The following is a 20,129-nucleotide window of genomic DNA, read 5'->3' on the forward strand; positions in this document are numbered from 1 at the left end:
GCACTATGCCTTGTAAAGAGGCAGCTTTTGCTGCTGCACTTGAGCAGTGTGCGCTATTACCCAATTTTTTCATCTATGATGACCCCCAACTTCTACAGCAGAATTACCTATAATAACTCCATTTTGCCTATAAGTAGCTTGTATATTTTTGTTACCATAACAAATCACTTTAAATTATGCATTTCCCATAATGAATTACTTTAAAACTGCATTTTCCACCTTTACACCCACCTTTCCAGTTTAATTAAGTAAACTTCATATCCTCTCCTAAGTTAATTTCCTTACTCAATTTTGTGTTGTCCGCAAATATTGCAATTTTAATCACTATGGGCCTTATTTTGGTTCATTCTTTCTGACAAAATCCTTCTTAGATGGAAAAAACCATGTGCACTGCAGGGGGGCAGATGTAACATGTGCAGAGAGAATTAGATATGGGTGAGTAATTTTGTTTCTGTGCAGGGAAAATACTGACTGCTTTATTTTTACACTGCAATATAGATCTCACTTTGAAGTAAAACCCCACCCATCTAATTCTCTCTGCACAAGTAACATCTGCCCCACCTGCAGTGCACATGGTTTTGCCCATCTAAGAAGGATTTTGTCAGAAAGAATGAACCAAAATAAGGCCCTATGTTACTTCCTATATCCCCCAGATGGAATGTATGCCATTTTACCACCACTCTCTGTCCCTGATTGTGCAACCAGTTATTAATCCAATTACAAATGTTATCTCCTAACCCTAAATTACCTAGTGTCATTAATAACCTTTTATGAGGCACCTTGTCAAAAGCTTTAGCGAAATCAAGCAGTATTACATCAACAGATTTCCCTAAATCCAGTCCCCTACCTACCTCCTTAAAGAAGCTAATTAAATTAGTCTGACATGATCTATTTTTGACGAACCCATGCTGAGCAAATTGAGAAATTTTGGATACTATCTCTTATTATTCCTTCTAATATTTTCCCCACAATGGATGTAAGGCTGACTGGTCTATAATTTTCAGGGTTAGTTTTGCTACCTTTCTTCCATATTGGTACTATGTTCGCTATGCACCAGTCCCTTGACGCCGTCCCTGAGTTTATTGATTCCTCAAATATCAGATATAATGGTAGTGCTATGACAGAACTCAATTATTTTAGTATCCTAGGGTGTGTTTCCTCTGGGCCAGGAGATTTGTTACTATTTAGGTTCTGTAATCTATTTTTGACTATTTACTCACTCAAAAATATAGTTTGGGAACAATCAAGAGATGAGCATTTAATCTGTGGGAAATCTTCTGAAGATTCTTCCCTTGTAAATACTGAAGCAAAAATGTAATGGAATAACTCTCTTCCTTCTATTGCCAGGGTACCCTGCTTTTTAGTGGGACAATATTTTCCTTCCTTATCCGTTTCCCATTTATATAACGTTATAACTATAAATTTTTGGGATTAGATTTGCTATCTGCGGCTATTTTATGTTCAGTCTCTAATTTAGCCATCTAGATTGTATTTTTACATTTCTTATTCCATTCTTTAAATATGGCAAATGATTTGGGTGTCCCATCTTTTTTAAATGCTTTCAATGCCCTCCTTTTTTAGGATTCAGTATTAAATCCCGGCAGCCGGGATCCCGGCGTTCAAAATCCCGACGCCGGAATCCCGACCGACGAAATCCCGACAAGGGGGGAACGTGGATCGCCCCCCCTTGCGGGCTCGCTGCGCTCGCCACGCAGCGGGCCCGGTGCCTCTCTACGCTCGGCATGCTAATTTATTCTCCCTCCAGGGGTGTCATGGACACCCACGGAGGGAGAAATTGTCGGGATTTCGGCGGTTGGGATTCCGGCGTCGGGATTCTGAATGCCAGGATCCCGACCGCCGGGATTTTAACTGCATCCCCTTTTTTAGCTACAGTATTTCAAATTTGACTTTGCTGTTGCGGTTAAGGCAGCGAGCTTGCTGCATATAGCCGCGAGCCTCGACGTTTTTATGGATGCACTCAGCGTTTCCACCTCGCTTTGTAGAAGTGGAAATGGCGAGTGCAGGCTGTCAGTTGAATATTGAGGGCAGGCTATTACAGTGACCATTAGGCACTACTCGCCATCGTAGCTCGCCTGATCGGCATTAAATATACCCCAATGACTGAGTACCACAGAATATATTTTTTTTATTTAGACTAACCTGGATATAGATTGTCATTATTATTGGACTAAAGAGGACAGGATTATATTTATTACAGTGAAGATGACACAGATTATCATCATTATTATTATTATTATTATTATTATTATTATTATTATTATTATATAAATGCTGCAACTAATCATTACTATTATTGTTATTGTTATTATTATTATTATTATTATTATTATTACTATCAATAATGAACTAAAGAAGGCAAAGGTAAAATGTATTAAACTAAATTGGGCACAGTCCTGTTTCAGGGAAAATCAGAGAATGCAAAATATAATGGGTGAAATTTAATAACATGAGAGATTCAGAAAGTGAGAGATTTGCTAAGAAATCTCCAGTTTTTTTAAAGCGACAATCATTTACCCTGCAAATAAAACTGGTATTGCAGTGTAAATGATTGCCGCTTTAAAAAAAAACTGGAGATTTCTTACCAAATCTCTCACTTTCTGAATCTCTCATCCTATTAAATTTCCCCTATGTCTTTGTGGGATGGCCATGCCCCCAACATAGATGACCATGCCCCCAACATTGATATCGAAACCCCTTCAGCACCCTTGCAGCTCCATTTCCCTGGTGGGCCCTTAGTTCACAAGTCACTATCATAGGGTGCACTATAACATAGACTGTCTGTAAGACTGTAACTGTGCAGACACAGTGAGATCTGGTTTTGATTCGATTTGGGTTATTCGATTTGTTCTATTTGATTTCTCTACTGCTTTTCAATTTTCACTTTTTGGCTTTACATGCAGCACTGAACCCGCTGTGCCTTTCAGTTTATGCAAGTGAGCATAAATGTCAATCAATATGCATGTTTCAGAGCAAATGTGCTGCAAGTATGGTATATGTGCAGCAGTCTGCATTGTTTTTCTGTGCAATGCAAAAACATGATTTTCATGATTTCATTTTTTATCATGTTACATAATAAAATAATCAAATGTAATCAAATTATGTAATACAGTATAATGAAATATTGCAATATAATGAAATAAAGTAATATAATGAAATAAACAATAATCACACATCCTGATGCGACAGTAAATGTTATATATTTTAACTGATTTTTGTTGTCTGAATTTTATATCAAAAAGTTGTCTTACATGTTTGTGTCTTTATATCTGATATAAAAGGTTCTACTAACAATATTGTATAGTGCTTTTTATTTATAGAAATGAAAATGTATTCAAAGTCCCAAAACGAAAATAGTTTTCTAGCCCAGATCTACTTACACTATGGAAATGAATTGAGATTGGCTTGGATCTCCTTTTACCCATCAGTCCAGATGGAACGTATGCTTTAGAACAAAAGGGGAGTTATTGATTTGAGGTCACACAGCATGCTGTGGATATAAGGAGGGGGGTGGGCAGTCACTCTTTGGATGACTGAAACCCTCCTTTCTGCCTTGTCCTGAAAGTCAGAGGTCATGGGAAAGGATCAGATATTAGGTAACACCTCACACACCCTCTCTAGAGCCCATATGAAATATATTTCATGTCCTGCAGATTCTTATGGCCTGCCTTCTACCTGAGACAGCAACCCCTTTTTCTTGCATTGATTGTATGAGCTGCTGGCTAAAGTCAAGTAAACACTATATTGTGTAGTGTGTTGCCCAATTTGTGCAATAAGCGTGTTTGATAGTGTCATCTTCTGGTTGGCCCTGCTACAGGGCCTTGTGAGGAGCTGCCTTGCTCTGGAAAAGACTGAGAAAACAGTAAGGCTGTAGTATTATGTTTAAGTGGCATTACAGTGTGTAGCATTATGTGTAAGAGGCATTATGGTGTGTGGCATTATGTGTAATGGGCATTATGATGTATGGTAATATGTGTAAGAGGCATGATGTGGGCATTATGTGTAACGGGCATTATGGTTTGTGGCATTATGTGTAAGAGGCATTACGGCAGGCATTCCCAACCACGGTCCTCAAGGCACACCAACAGTGCAGGTTTTGTAGATATCCAGGCTAGAGCACAGGTGACTTAATTAGTATCTGAGGGATTCTGATTAAACAATCTGTGCTGAAGCCTGGATATCACTAAAACCTGCACTGTTGGTGTGCCTTGAGGACCGTGGTTGGGACTGCCTGCATTACGGTATGGCACTATGTGTAAAAGGCATTACAATGTGTGACATTATGTGTAACTGACACTACAGTGTGTGACATAATGTGTAAGGGGCACTACGGTGTCTAGCATAATGTGTAATGGGCATTATGGTGGAGGCACTTTTAGTGGTGCAGGGCTGCACGCCCATAGCAGCACTCTTCATATATTTAGCTGAGGGGCTCTACCTGGTATAATGTGTACACAGGCTGTGGTCACTCCCGTTTGCAATCAATAGTGGCACTACTGTGTGGTGTAATGTAAATAACAGACACTACTGTAGGGTGTAATGTGAATTGGCACTTTTATGTGGCACGACCCTTCCCCATGAAGTCTTGCCCCTACATTTTAGATGCGCACTTTTGGCATTCACTGGCAATATTTTGAGAATAAGTTGGGGGGGGGGCACCTCATTCACTAAATGGGTAGACCCATACTGTATGCTGGAACACATTGTATCATAGTAGCCTACCTTTCATATTTCCTCTCAGGAGAAACCAGAGAGTAGATGCAGGTGGGCAGTGATGGGGGTATGAGCTGGCTATTTCTGTCACTAGGCCCTGCCCTCCATGAGAAAATGTCATGATTTATCCATTTTTGCATAGGGAGTGGCCCTAAAATGGTGCAATTACAATAGTACCAATGGACCACATAGTTAAGGTACATTTCTCCACCATTCTGCCCACTTCGCTAGAAAGGGGGCAGGATGCGGGAGGGATGCCACTGATTTGGGGGCTAGGGGGTACTACCCCAAAAATCAGGTATCTCTGCAGAATCCGTGAAAGCAGGTAAGTATACCTTGTATGCTAAAAATAGTTAACAAGTCTTTAATAAATTATAATGATTTAGAAAATCCTTAAAGTATACAATAGTGAGATGTGTTATAAAACATTATTCCTTTAAACTATCTCCACATACTGTAAATGTGGAGAAAAGGCAATACTAGTCACAAAAGGAAATATATAGCAGAATATCCAATGAAAGTTAATTGTGTCTATATAGGATTTTATAAAACACTAGGTGATTAATCGCGCCCTATGGGCGCTCTTCACACCGTCATAAGGGGATCCGCCCCCTTAACATGTGAATGCCTTTGTTGCATGAAATATAGTTTGGGTTAGTGTGTCGTGGATTGGGAGGGTGCGGTTGTACCGCGGGTGCGGGAGGGGCGGGTGTGGTGTTTTACAGGTGGATGTGGGGGTGATGGAGCTACTCTCCTCCTACATAGTGACTGCTGCCATGTTCTCAGGCTGCAGACCCCACTGGGCGGCATGGAGTGGTGAGTAGGGCTCCTGGTGATGCTGCGCCCGTAATAAATTATAGTGCCAGGGCTGGCCGGGGTCCCGCGTCAGGAGGTGCTGGCTGGCAGGAAGCGCACCACATGCTGTTGATGGAGGGGGTGTGGTGGTGATGGAGCTCCCCTGGATGGAGTGCTGCGGTGCCAGCTCTGCCTGTCGCCGGCTATGTGGGCCGCCATGTGCCATTGCTGCCAGTGTGTACATGGTACTGCACGTACCCCACAGCATGCAGCTCCTGCTTCACACATGCTGGGCATGAAGTGCCTGGTCCGCAGTGATCACTGGCCCCAACTTGACTGCCGGTGGGCCGCTTCGGAGTGAGTGGGGGATCTTCGGCACATGAGGAAAGGAAGAAGGCCGAGACCCCAATGACAGCATGGGGGAACTGCCTACTCCCTGCCCCCTGTCAGCGGCAGCAGCCTAATCCTGGGCACCCGGCAGCACACACATCAGCCCCTATGTACTGTCTGTACATGCTGCTGTGCCCCACTGCCCCCCTATTACTGTACATGCTGCTGTGCCCTACTATATCTCTATATATCACTATATACCCCCTATATATCTCCTCAGTCGTTGGTGGTACGGTGGAATCCCCTGATGTGTGGTGACTGTAGTCAGGATTTACCGCATTGGTGGTACAGCGGTAGGTGTCCGGCTACTGCTGTGGTCCAGACGGCAGCTACCCTGCGGCAATGCAGTCACACACTTGTCCCTGCTGGAGGAGGCACCGTTGGTCAGTGTGGGTTGAGGTTGCAGGCGGCAGTGCTAGTCCACGCTCACCTTATAGTGCCGGGGGGTTGGGGAGCAGGCGCTGTCAGTGTGTCTTGAAGTTGCAGGCAGTGGTGCCTTATACTTACGTGGGTCACGGCTGCTGCTCTCACACACTTAGCTGCTACTTCCGAGTGCGGGGGTAGAGGGTGGCATGTTCTCGAGAGATTTCAGTGTCTCACTGCACGGCACAGGACAGGAGGTACTGAAATATATGTGGGTGCAGTGGGGTGTGGGAGCAGTGGGGTGTATATATATATATATATATATATATATATATATATATATATATATATATATACATATATATGTCCAAGATACATTCATTAGTGTTTAAGTGTTACACAGCTCTATATGCCAGATCCTTGTGTGTATAATGCTGGGCGGGGGCGGAGTTAACTGCATGTCTCCGCCCAGCGTTATTCACACACTCACAGAGCGACAGTTCTGGCCTATTTATAGGAGATAAATAAAAGTAGTCATAAGTCTTAAGATTTGGCAGCCGCCGATATCGATTTGATATTGGTGGCCACCAGGACCCAGTGGGGTGCCAGCATCAGCTGGCAGGGAGGGAGGGACGGTGGGGGTGTGGGGGTCATGCTGCATTGTGTGCTTTGGGTACTTGTGTATTATCTGGGCACCCATGATGTACATCGTAGGGCATTATGGTCGCATCGCATACGATCATATCGCATGCGATGCGATGCGATTTTTAATTGTACAGCCACCCTGATGGGTGGTTACTATTTAAATGCACCCCCCCCCCATTTTTAACGCCACCCCCAGTATCAAAGCGAACCCGAAGCGTGGCGAGCGCAGCGACCCCGCAAGGGGCGGCGGTACGCGTCCTACGACCTTTTCATACTCCCACTATCCACGTCGGCGTGGAGTTGATTTTATAAAGTGTGGCGAGCCCAAAGCATGATAGTGGATAGTGGGGGTATGAAAAGGTCGGAGGAGGCGTATCGATGCCCCTGGCGGGCTCGCTGCGCTCGCCGCGGTTCGGGTTGCCGTGGATAGTGGCCTGGTTGTGGGCCTTGGGGACACATTCACACCACCAATATCAATCATCTGACACAGTAATGACAACAGGTGTTAACGAAGAACTTCATTTTTAGAAGATTATGATTAAATAGGAAAGAACAATAAATATCATAAAAAAAACAATAAAAGTGGCAATGACAGGCCAATGAAAATGACATTAAATACAACATGAATCACAATAACAACTAAAATAATTAGAAAAGTCAATTTGATTTTGGGAGCAGTGTCAATGTATGCAAGATGCGGTCAAAAGGTTGGTCTCCTGCAAGGCATTTCCTCCACGCAAATTCTTGCATATCTGAATCAAGGTTCTGGTGAGCAGTACCTCGATGGCGCTTGTTTCGCCATTTCCCACATCCCCAAAGGCGCTCAATATGATGTGTGTGAGCTCCACTGTCAGGATCAACAAAGTTATATCGATGGTTAACCCGCTCATGGTGGTATCCAGCGCGTTCAAGTTCCTGTGTGCTGTAAGCACGCCAGCAGTCGCTGAATATAGTTTTGCCGGTTCATTTTTTGCAATGATTGCCGCCATGAGGGTAGATGCGTCCCGTTGCGGCACAGGGGTCATGAAACATTGTCCCGTCTCTCTGGAAATTCCTCCGAAAACCCACTGTTGGGGTAATACTCGCCTCACATTGCTCTGTCTTTTGATAAATAGGGTCTCATCAATTTCCACAATTTAACCCGGGCCCCCAAAGCGGCGCTGCAGCTGTGCCAATAAATCAAGTTCACAGGCCTCCCGCATTAAGCCATTATACATCACAGCTGTCTTGTTTGAAAGGTTTAGCTGCCGATCACAGAAGTCAATTGATGTTAGCTCCTCGCACCAGGAGTATATAAATCTGACCAACTTCACAAACGGCAAGTGGCACCCGGGGAAGAAAAGCCCTGCCCTCAGGCTCACCTTCTTCCTACAGCTCCTGATGTGGCACCTCCACTTATATTCTTTTATGGACAGCTTCGTTGGATGTCCATTGCTGCATATTGCCGTCACTGGAAGCAGATTACGGTCCTGCAAAACCGCACAGCATACTCCTCACTCTGCGGCAGGCTGAACAGGCTCACAGAAGATGCTGAAGATGCAGCCATCGTCAGATCGATCAAATTAAGTCCAAAACACCTCACAATCACAGCAGCTCTCCAATACACTTGTTATCACCTCACTAAGGGGCAGATGTATTAAGCCTGGAGAAGAGATAAACTGAAGATAAAGTGGAAGGAGAAAACGCACCAGCCAATCAGCTGTGTTTGTAATATGACAGTTGGGAGTTGATTGGCTGCTGCGTTATCTCTTTCCACTTTATCTCCACTTTATCTCTTCTCCAGGCTTAATACATCTGCCCCACAATCACCTCAGAGTGAAATTCTGCCAGATGTGCCAGAGGGCGGGATTAACATTGGGCGGGAAGGGTTAAATCGCATCGCATTGTATGCCATTTTATGCCATTTTATACGATTTGGGTTGTACAAGCACTCCCCGTTAATTTCACGGGGAAATCGGCTCCCATCGCATACCACCCACCCAATAGGGCATGCGATGCGATGGGCGCCCAGATAATACACAAGTACCGTGCTTTGTACTATTTGCTATGCGATTTTGACTATATAGTCAAAATCGACAGTGCAAATTGCACCTTGTGTTCACAGCATAACTCTCTACACAAACACACACACAAGACATAGATAGGCCCTTATTCTGGTTGGTGCGGTAATGTCCGCGTGCGTTCGTGCCGCCGATGTTTTGTGTCTGCGCATGTGCAGAGGCGTCTCTGCGCATGTGCGAACGGGACGCACGTCCAAATTCCGCATGAAATGTGTACACTACGAACAGGGGGTGGAGAGGGGCGTGAAGGGCTGTTTGGGCTCATTACCATATGTTTACACCCTGCGTTTCATGGGCGTTCCCATGAAAACGCTGGGCGTACATATGGTAATGCGGCCGTGACGCACGTGTAGGGGGCGGACATATGACATTGCCGGATGTCAGCTGCCCGCCCAGATCCCTGCTTTTGCACGGAGAAATGCCCGTGTGGTCTGAGGTTGCGGGAGCTGGCGGACCACTCGGTCCTGCATTCGATGGTCTGCGACCATCGAATGATGGGGGAGGTTCCAAGAGATGGAGGAGGTGTATCCGTGAGAAATCCACTCGTGCTCCGTGCGGTCAGCGGCTTACCGCATTCGGACGGAGTGAGCGATCCGTACGAAAGGCGGGGTTTAGGACGAACGGTCCTGCCCGCATATTCGGCTCGGTCCGCACCGACCAGAATAAGGCCCATAGACACAATTCCTATAGCTGTGACCGCTGAGAAAGAATACAGCAGACAGTAAAGTTCCTGAACAACATACTGGGTGATAGCTTCCGTTCGCTGAGCAAATCACTTTATATGGAGCATTTAGTGACACAGGTGTCATCCTACCTTGTGCCCCCTGTTACACAGACATTTTGTTGTGACAGAATTGCTGCTGTAATAAATCATTGTTATTGTTCTCTGTTCAGTATATCAGTCTGGAGACAAGTGTTGTGACAATTTTATAGAGAAAGGAAGCAGGTTTACTGTGTCTGTGAGTGTGGATGGCTTGCATTTAGCATGTTACTTCTATTGCTGCTCCCTAATGCTGATCTCTGCAGGGAACAAAGCAGGCTGGAGCACCTGAGTAAAGTGCTAGTGTTGCTCACTAAAAGCAGAAGCTTTTGTTTAACCCCTTTGTTCACAGACAGCCAGACATGAAACTGTTGTGATTTCGTAAGCCAAGTGGAACTTCCACAATGAGAAAATTCCTCCAGTCATTCTTCAACACACTAAAAAAAAAATTCTAATAGGAGGATCCCCTAAGGCATAGAGTTTTTAATTTGGCCAATCCTGCTGCCTTAATGTCTGTAAGTGCAGCCAATGTTCAGGCCCAGTGCCTGTCATGTGGTATCACCCACCCCTCCTCTCCCTATGCTGCCTTTTCAGAAGACAGGGGGAAAAAAAATCTCCAGTTCATGTAAGGTCTGCAGCACTCATAGACGCACAGTCCCCAGCAGCAGACCAGGCTGCTTTCATTTGTTTCTCTGCGTCTACATCCAGGAATGCTTGTGCAATGTACCTGAGCAGAAGACCCTGCAATATGCTGTAAGTAGCCTCTAAAATCTACCATATATCATTAATATTTCTTGGTACAGTATATATTGTCAGAGAACAATTATTGGCTGATGGTATTTTGAAAGGAGTTAACTCAAGTCAGTGATTTCCATTACAGAAGTGTATTACTTGCATCAATGAAGCATACATCAATAGAATACTTGACATTTAACTCCTTAGCTTTCAGCTACTATTTCTGTATAATACAAAAATAGTATACAGTATGTCACTCACTATTGGTTTTACAAATATTTAACTGAAAAAGAATGATCCACCACTATCATCTGTTTAATATTGTGTGCTCCTCGGGGTGCTGTTGCCTGCAGTGTGTGGCAAATCACCACGTTGTTGGCTTTTACTGTGAATTTAACTATAAAAGACCAGTTAGCAAGAAGGGAAAATGAAAGATCCCTCAAGTTCAACACTTCAGAAATTCTGATTCAGTCAGACCAGAGAAAGACTAAACAAAGCCTTCAGTTGCTGTCTTACCCCACCTGGTTGGTAAAAGCTTATTTTGCTGTATATACTTGCACAGGATGGCTGATATTTCTTCACACTGCTTACAAAGTGTCCTTTCCCATTGTTTTCTTTATAATGAGATGTACTGCATTTCTATTGCAGATTCAATTGCACACTACACTCCCAATTAAGCACCAGCGCCGCGTGTAATTTGTGTTACAGTATATCATAAATGAATGGCAATTCAACCTGCACTCCGATAACTGTCAGTTAAATGAAGTGCAGCGTCATTTTTCCAACTGCTCATCGGTATTGTCTAACGTAATTCTGCTTCTGATGTCCGTGGAATACAATAGTAAAAATGAGCTTCACCTTTCTTCTCAGTTCACTATGAGAATGTACTGTATTTGAGCTGTTTATATATTACTAGAAGGTTTCATTAGAAACCATGCAAATATGATTTATGACAGAAATTGGTCACAAACTATCATTCTGTTTCTTATTTCTTTGCGTCTTATCCATCGGGATCAGGTACAGGTGACTGAATAGGCCTTTGGTGACTGAATAGTTAATGGCTTACTCTTTCTAGATTGGGCTGCCTCTGGGATAAAACCATCATATTGCACACTATGTGATCACAGATCACTCTCACGTGTTAGAGAGCACCAGTGACATTCTATTGTACACTTCATGTTGTGGAAACAATCCTGGGAAAAATCTAACTCTCACAGCAATGTTTTGATTAAGGCCTTTATGATACATTGTTTTTAAAAGGAAGTATAGTTTTACGCATTATAATCTAGAATGTCTCAGAGCACATCTCTAGAGAATATGATGTAACATAGGGAGTGGTTGTTCTGAGCAGTAATTGTAAGAGCCAGACACAAGAATAAAGAGAGGTACAGTAATGGGAGGGTCTACAAAAAGTAATAAGGAAAGTTGCACTGAGTTGCTGTATGAAGCTGCATCTCTGCCAGGGTTTTGTTGTATATAAAATTCTATCATCATATACTTTGACAAATAGGTCTACCACATGAACTCATTACTTGTAATGATGCATGCTTCAGAGTACTTAGTTAGTCCATATATCACGGCTCCGTCCTCTATTTCTTTGTCTGTTTAGTGTTCCTGTCTGCCATCCCCCACCCCCTTTCCATCACCCACAATGTTGGAGACACCTGAATGCCGACAGTGTGATCTGCAGAGGTTCAGACTGTCTGGAATTCAGCCATGTACCCAGACTTCATTTTCTGCCATAGAGCAGACAGCACTTTGTATATTCTTGGCTGTGAATAATTATGATCTCTTTGTAGGGGGAAAATAGGGTGAAAGATTTGAATCATCTTGACCGTTTTCTTGTTCTCCAATATCAATATACAGAAATCTTTGCAGAAATCCATGTGTATTCCTTTGATTCTTCAGATTTTTCCCCCTTAAGAGTTTTCACCCATTGCCAGTTATTGGTCTTCGCATTGCTTGTTGTGGGTATATATACTATTATTATTAATAATATTATATTAATACTATTATTATGTGGGATCAATTTGTACAGCTTTATTATTCCAGGTGTATACTGTGTTCAATAATAAGCTTGTTAGATTTAGCAGTTTTGTGCATGAAGGCAAATCCAACAGCCAAACAATTGTTACAGATCAACAACCAAATGCAAATTATTATTCCCAAATGATTGTTTTCTTTATATAAGTTCTGCACGGTGAGGTTCTTACGTACACTTTAGTCAGTTTTGATTTCAGACATTGTTAGTGACTACATTGACTTGCATACAGTATGCAATAATATACATTGTTTTATTCTTAGGCTCCCCTACACCATAACTTGACTGTTTTGTATGGTACTGGATACCAAAATAGGACCATAAGGATCCAGGAACACAACTCCAAATAAATAATGTCCTATAGGCTGCTGGCTAGCAATGCTTAAAGTGTCATATTTTTGGAGGCACAATTCTATTGTAAGTTCATCCGTTATCAGATGATTACATCCACTGACTTATACAGACTCTGAAAATAATAGCAGCTTGAGGATAAAACAAGGCAAAACAGAGCCAAATGAGTTTCTTACCGCTGTGATCTCATTACATTATTCCTGCAGGGTAGAATTTAGTGTACAGACAGATATGGAGAAGACCTTCAAATGGAATATAGGAACGATAAATTAAAATCTTTTAACAATGGTTAATTGTTTGATCATTTTCATTTAATAATTCTTCTAACCTAAATGCAACATGCATGAACCCACCTTAATACTGCAAAGGCCATATACAATAACGCCTACATATCGATCATGCACTATAGTAGCAATTCTCAAGAAAACATTGCTGAAATACAGCTAAATTATGGAGTGCGGTCTGAAAAACGACATTGATGCAATGTATATTTTAGTGTATAAATCATTGTTTTGTGTAGCCAAGCCTATAACCACACTTCAATGTTCCTCACATCATATTGACCATTTATACTATTTAGTTTGTATATAAAACAAAATTAGGTATACTGTATGTTTAGGTACGGAGTAATATTTTTGATCAAACTGTTGTCACTATAAAAGAAGCCACAGTCTCAAGGTTTAATTGATGCCTTTTTTGTTTATTTTATTTTGTATCCTGTGTTCACAAAGTATGGTGTATAGTGTATTTAAACTGCAGTTGTTTTTAAATTTTAATTAGTTTCCTGCTTTATTTCCAATTGTTGTATGTTGCTATTAAGTGACAAGATTGTTCTGTCCTTCATCAACACCGCTCTAGTGTGTACAGGCAATGCGCACTGACTGGGATTTGTTCCGATGTTGGAACAAATCCCTATCGCTGGAGTTCCAAACACCATATACATGGGGCGATCCTGCTTAGCATTGTGTGCTAACTAATCTAGGGCTAGATCATCCATTTACATGTAGCAATGTGTGTATGGATGATCTGTGCAAACTCATTGTTCTTTATGCACATGTAGGCAATCTATCTAGATCTTGACTGCATGTGCTAAAGATCTGAGTGGCTATGGGCATACACATGGGACGATGTGTGCTTAATTTCTAAGCAATCTAGACCGATCGCTTACAAAAAAGGAAAAATCGCCCGTGTGTGTGTATGCCCCCTTAGACTTATATGTTTTGAAGATTCAAAAAAAGTTGCATTCGCTTTGTGCTGAGCTCCAGAGATAAACCTGTTTCTCACCGGTGTGGCATTGAGTTAGTGCGACCTTTATAGATCTGCTTTTGATTCGTCATTTTATGCTGTATTTTTATATTAGCAAATATTATCACATTTGTATTCTTTGAATTAAAGTAGGTTGATGATGATTATTTCAATGTGCTCTGTGTTATGGTTGGGGGAAGAACACATAAGGCAAGCACTATAAAATAAAAATATGGTGAGATGTGTCCTTCCCTTTGGACACCGATATTTGATGTATTGAGCAAGGTCCTGTCACTTTCCTATAGCCCATTGTTTCCCAAACCCTGTTTAATCACTGCACCCTAGATTATCAGCATTTGTTTCATGGCACCTCTAGAATAAGTTTTTTTTAGTGATTAGATTTTGTGAAAACAAAGTATGAAGCTTATTAAATCGTGTCTACCTTTCATCCTTCGGGTCAGTGATGTGTTGGTGTACAGTATTGCAACTAAGTTCTGCTAATTGGATGTCCATCTCTTTTTTCATTGTCTATGAAATATCTGACATTGGTCTCTGTGCAGCAATGGTTCTGAGGAAGTCTGTTTTGCTGACGTAAAATAATTTTATATTGCTTTACTGTACAGTCTCCTGTTGCCAGTTATTGTAAAACTATGATGTTCTCAGCATAATTCATGGTGTCTGTAGTAAATGAACTTAAACTCCTCTCTGACATCAATAGGGCTGGTGTCACCAATAACTAAATTGGGGGAAGCATGGGGACATGACATTGAAAGTGTGGCAGTTAGGAAATGATTGGCTGGTACTGTAACACCCTCAACTTTAACAATTTTCAAGCTAAGTACATCTGGCCCTAAATAACCTACATATAACATCATCTTTTCATGTACAACTATACGATTTAATAAGATACTTGACCCAATACAGTGCAATAAGCATTTTTTTGTTATATATGATTACATATGTGATGATACTATACCAGTGGTTCCCAAACTGTGCGCCTAGGCTCCCTGGGGTGCCTCGGGACACTTGCAGGGGTGCCTCGGGTTGGTCGTCCAGGACCAATTCAAATTATTTATGATCAATTATTTCTGGACAAGACCAGTGCTGGTGGCTGCCAATCATAAAATGTGTACAATCAGAACCAAATCCTGCCTTGTACCAAATAACTGAACCTTAGAAGCACATATAAACACAATCTACTTAATTTGATATATATTTTTGGGGGCCTAGGGGTGCCTTGGAAAAATTCTGATACTCTAGGGTGCCGTGATTAGAAAAAGATTGGGAACCCCTGTACTATACTATTGGATTAATTTTGGGAGCTCTTTTCTGTATATACATTTCTGTGATACACATATTGAGTAATAGGAGGAGTTAACTAGATGTGTTTCAGGCCTCTAAGCAGTGGAGCGCCTGAGAAAATAATAGAGCGCTTGTTCGTTTGGTGTATTACGTGCATAAAATGAATTCGGTAAAGTTTATTTGCAGTGGGCCATGGAAGATTAAAATGAAATCTTTCTGCAGGCTCAGCAGTCCTGCTCCCCGCTGTCTGTGTGAGGGAGACTTTACTCTTTTATTCCAAACAGCTTTTTTTCCTCTTTCTGCCTCACTGGGTCAAGTGAAAACAAACATTTTTGCCATTTTCGATGACTATTTATACGTAGTTCCACATTAGAGACCATTTGCTTTATTTTGGTGTTCTTTGCACATGTGGATATTACATGCTGCACACAATGACTGTGCGTGGCTGATGCTTCTGCACTAAGGGCCTTATTCAGATCTGAGCTCAGTACAAATTTGTTTGGAAAATGGGCAAAACCATGTGCTCTGCAGGTGGGGCAGATGTAACATGTATAGAGAGAGTTAAATTTGGGTGGGGTGTGTTGAAACTGAAATCTAAATTGCAGTGTAAAAATAATGCAGCCAGTATTTTACCCGCACAGAAACAAAATAACACAAATCTAAATCTCTATATACATGTTACATCTGCCCCACCTGCAGCGCACATGGTTTTGCCCATTTTCCAAACAAATTTGTACTGAGCTCAGATCTGAATAAGACCCTAAATGACAGTTCAACTGCTTCTGTCTGTTCAGAAACTCTAAGCATTCCAGCTTGCAAATCGTTGTTCTTTTATTAATAGTCATTTTGGGTTTGTGTAATAAATACCACATGTTCTGTCTTAATTGACTTAATATCTTGACTTGACAAGTAAACAGCAGGTCTCAATGATTTATAGCAATAGACAGGTGCATTTGCTACTGTTGGAAATGTAATTTTAGTTGTTTTTTTATGTACACAATTTCTACTTTTAATCTGTACTATAAAGGAATGATATTGTAAATCCTTAAATCTAGCTAAAACTGAGAAAAGTTCTCCCCACCGCTGTGTTATAGGCATTGCCTCACCAATGTATACCATTCCTTAACACTGCATACTGTGGCAGTGTTTGTGGTGTTCTGCTTTCATTTCAAGTTCTCCTCTTGGAGCAAGTATAGGCTACTGGTGAAAGGTCTTACAGATTTGCAATTGCTCATTGCCATCTAAAAACAGTAATTACTAGCTTAACCAATACAATGTGCCAAGGTCAGGTAAATGTGACTGCGGCAGGGGTTAAAGTGGGAGAGAATGGGGTGGAACTGAGTTCCACCACCTCAAATGGTTAGGTGGAACTAGTTCCACCTCCACCTTGGCCCTACACCGTATTCTAGCAGAAAAGCATTATACAGTAGTTTGCAGGGGGTGCCAAACACCCTACCACAGGCCCTGTCTCTGCCTAATGGGAGGTGGGGGATAAGTTGTCAGAGGGAATGAGTTCAACCACCTCTCCAGGTCCACTTTAAGCCCTGGACTGCGGCATCTTTTGCCTAGCACAGGAGTGATCACGGATATATTTGTATGATTTTCAGGGATATTTACTGTCCTAAATAGGCCCCTTAGAGCTCAGACCAGGCAGCCTGATCTCACTGGGTCCAAAGAGTCCAGTCAACCGATGACATATGACCGCTGTCAGCACACAACTGGATTTGCAGTTAATCTCCTATGGCAATAGGTAGTTGTTTCAGACCACTCAACAATCTGATAGATCTGAAATAATCAAATTTCATCTTCTAACCTGCTAATTATATGATTGCATTACAAATTCATTATATTTCCTTTTCTTTTCCTTGCTGCATGCTTTTAAGTAACTTTGCTATGATAAACTACACTTTCCGCATTGTCAACATCAAGAAATTAGCTATAAGCATCTTATTAAAAACAAAGTATAATAAAGTTGCATGACAAGTGATACTGGTTAGTTAGGTTTGATTTTCCATTTATCATGCTATAGTTCAGCATCTACAATCCAAACTTTACAACTCTTATCATTTTTAAGATTTCTTGTTTAAGAGAAATGTTTTAGATATTTTCTCATAATCCCTGCATCAGTGCCACTATTTTCTGCTTCATATGACGTCTGCCAATGACAGCTAATGTCTTATTCACATGAGAGCTTGTTTCAATAACATCTTTCTTCCTGAACTTATTATAGATTCAAGCGCATTAAAATCAACACCACATTTTCAATTCTAATTGGACTTGTGTGCAGGGTGGGAGTAGGAAAATAAGAGAGTTCTTTGTAGGCTGTCTGCCCCCAGTCAATCTTCCCTTTGTCTTTTTTCTGTTATGTCCCTGGTTTAACCCAAATTATTGAAGAATTTAGAAAGTAAAAAAGGAAAACCAAACATTCTAAATTCTACATGTTGAAATAAGCAAAATAACAAAAAGTTTGGTGATCTTACTGGGAAGATGCTTGACAATGCTGTATTGTGCGTCGATAAATCAACTATTTCATTGCTTGGGGAGTGTCTGAAAGTCTACCAACACACGTTTCACTGTATCACTGTTGCAACCCACAATGGAAATGTTTCAGCAGAAAATCGAATAGTAAAAAATATGATATTCTTTTATTTTGTGTTGTGTATCTATTGAGATGGATTTTGTATTTTGATTAACTGTCTTAGGAATGTATTTCTTTGCTTCATTTGGTGTTGCGAATGGTTTCTTTTTCAGCACTGAAATCAGTTACACTTTTAAGAACCACTTTAGCTGGGCTACTGGTTACAGGGCTACAGGCAAAAGGTTGACCACTATTGGTTGGCATGTATTTGGTCGACATAGTCCAAAGGTCAACACAGTAAAAGTTTGACACGCAAAAATATTGATATGTGTTTTTTTTAAGGGGGGTGTCTATTTTGACATAAGTCGACATAAGTGTACAGCGCCTGGCACAGTGCCCCGCTACCCTCGCCACAATTCTGGCACACTGCCCTGCAGCACTCAGAACACTATTATATCCCCCCCCCCATGACAAGGGGGATGGTAAAGTATGAAGAAGCCTTTTAAAAAAAAAAACATGAAACGCATGTCAACATTTTGCTTGTGTCCACCTTTTGACCATGTCAAACGAATGCATTTAGACTTGTTTTCATGTGTCAACCTTTTGGCTGTTGACCAATAATGGATGACCTTGACTGTTGACTTAATGACAGCATCCCTTTTGGTACATTTTAGATAATAAAACCTACTTTTAAGATTATACCTGATGCAAGTTGTGTTTTATACAAAGAAGATGTTAATTTGGCCAGTCGAGGCCCTCGAGGGTAGGATAAACATGTAACTTCAAACGGTATCTTTTGTTATTGCATCTATTTTAGTTGAGCACATTTTCTATTATGAACACTCCAATCCAGTTTAAATATTGATGGGAACTTTAGTTTTCTGGTAATTGCTGAACTCACTTCTGTACATGTACTAGTTCTCATTCTACTGGGTGTATAGACAAAAGAGAAGACCAATATTGTTGAAACATTTTTGACACATGAATTTAAGGATTTTTACTTCTCATAGTAAACTTCTATTAAAAGCATTTTCATTAAAGGCGTAATTTGCTGTTAAGAAATAGTCAGGAAGTAGCTGCTGTACTGGGGTTATTTTAGGCAAGCCTTTTTTTTCCCGCCTAAATACACTCCCTTTTCTTCTTTCTAGCTCCACACTAAAATACATACTGTATGGATCTCTTTTCACATATATTTTTTTTATTTTTTTATTGAGAGAGGCCTTGTGTGCATGTGGTGACCAGACCTGCTGTTTTTATCCAGGATACATCTGAATGAAATCTGTATCCTTGAGTGCCATGAAGGAAGACTTCTATTTCAAATGAAATGGTGATGTAATTCATGTAATATGTAAATTGCTAACTCCACTTATAACTAACTTTTAGATCTGAATGGATGTAACAGACCTGATATAAAATTCTTTACCTTGGTGTATCAGGTTTGGTGACTCTGCTGATACAGTATATGATACATCCACCAACTGTCCCAGTGAGAGATCTCTGAAGTTTGTGTGCACCTTATGGCTTTTGTAAAAGCCCCTCTGGCCATGTAAACTTCCCATTCTTGCCAATAAGATATACAAACCACACTGTGCTAGATGCACTACAGCAGACAGCGACACCCCAGGCAGGGAAGAGGAACTGCATAGGTTTTCAAAGATGGCGGGTGCTAGAATGAACACTACATTCATGCTCTTATGATAAATTCTTCCCGCTCTAGCAGTTGCTCCATTTCAAGATTTGTTTTTGTTCTGTGGATGATGTGCTTGCTATTCTGTCTATTTCTACCTTTGAACCCATTCCCCACTTCTTCTCTGCTTGCTTTTTCTCTACACCTACTAACACCTCACCAACTTTTTTAACACAACCCTCTTCTGTGGGGTTTTCCTCTAAAAGTTAAAACCCTCTAGTCCTCCAACTAAAACGCGTTACTTGTGCAGTTTCACGGCGCCAGCATGGCGCCGTGCTACTTCCGGGTTCTACACTCGCCACAAACTATGTTAAAAAAAAGTAACTTAACTCCATGCCAACATGTATAGTTCATACCTCCACTATCCACGTTGGCATGGAGTTGATTTTAAATAGCGTGGCGAGCGTAGCGAGCCACCGAGCCCACAGTGTGGGCGAGTGAAGTGA

The 20,129-nt window shown here is 41.4% G+C and overlaps 1 long non-coding RNA gene across 1 annotated transcript in view; it reads left to right on the top strand.

The window, feature by feature from the left end:
• Positions 1 to 10,378: 10,378 nt before the first annotated feature.
• Positions 10,379 to 20,129, top strand: part of LOC146026308 (uncharacterized) — a 66,719-nt gene continuing 56,968 nt past the window's right edge. The window contains exon 1 of the long non-coding RNA XR_014454426.1: positions 10,379 to 10,497. This is a non-coding gene — a long non-coding RNA (uncharacterized LOC146026308). The remainder of the gene's footprint in view (positions 10,498 to 20,129) is intronic.

The sequence above is a fragment of the Crinia signifera genome, chromosome 8 (assembly GCF_055691185.1).
Source record: "Crinia signifera chromosome 8, ASM5569118v1, whole genome shotgun sequence".
NCBI lineage: Eukaryota > Metazoa > Chordata > Amphibia > Anura > Myobatrachidae > Crinia > Crinia signifera.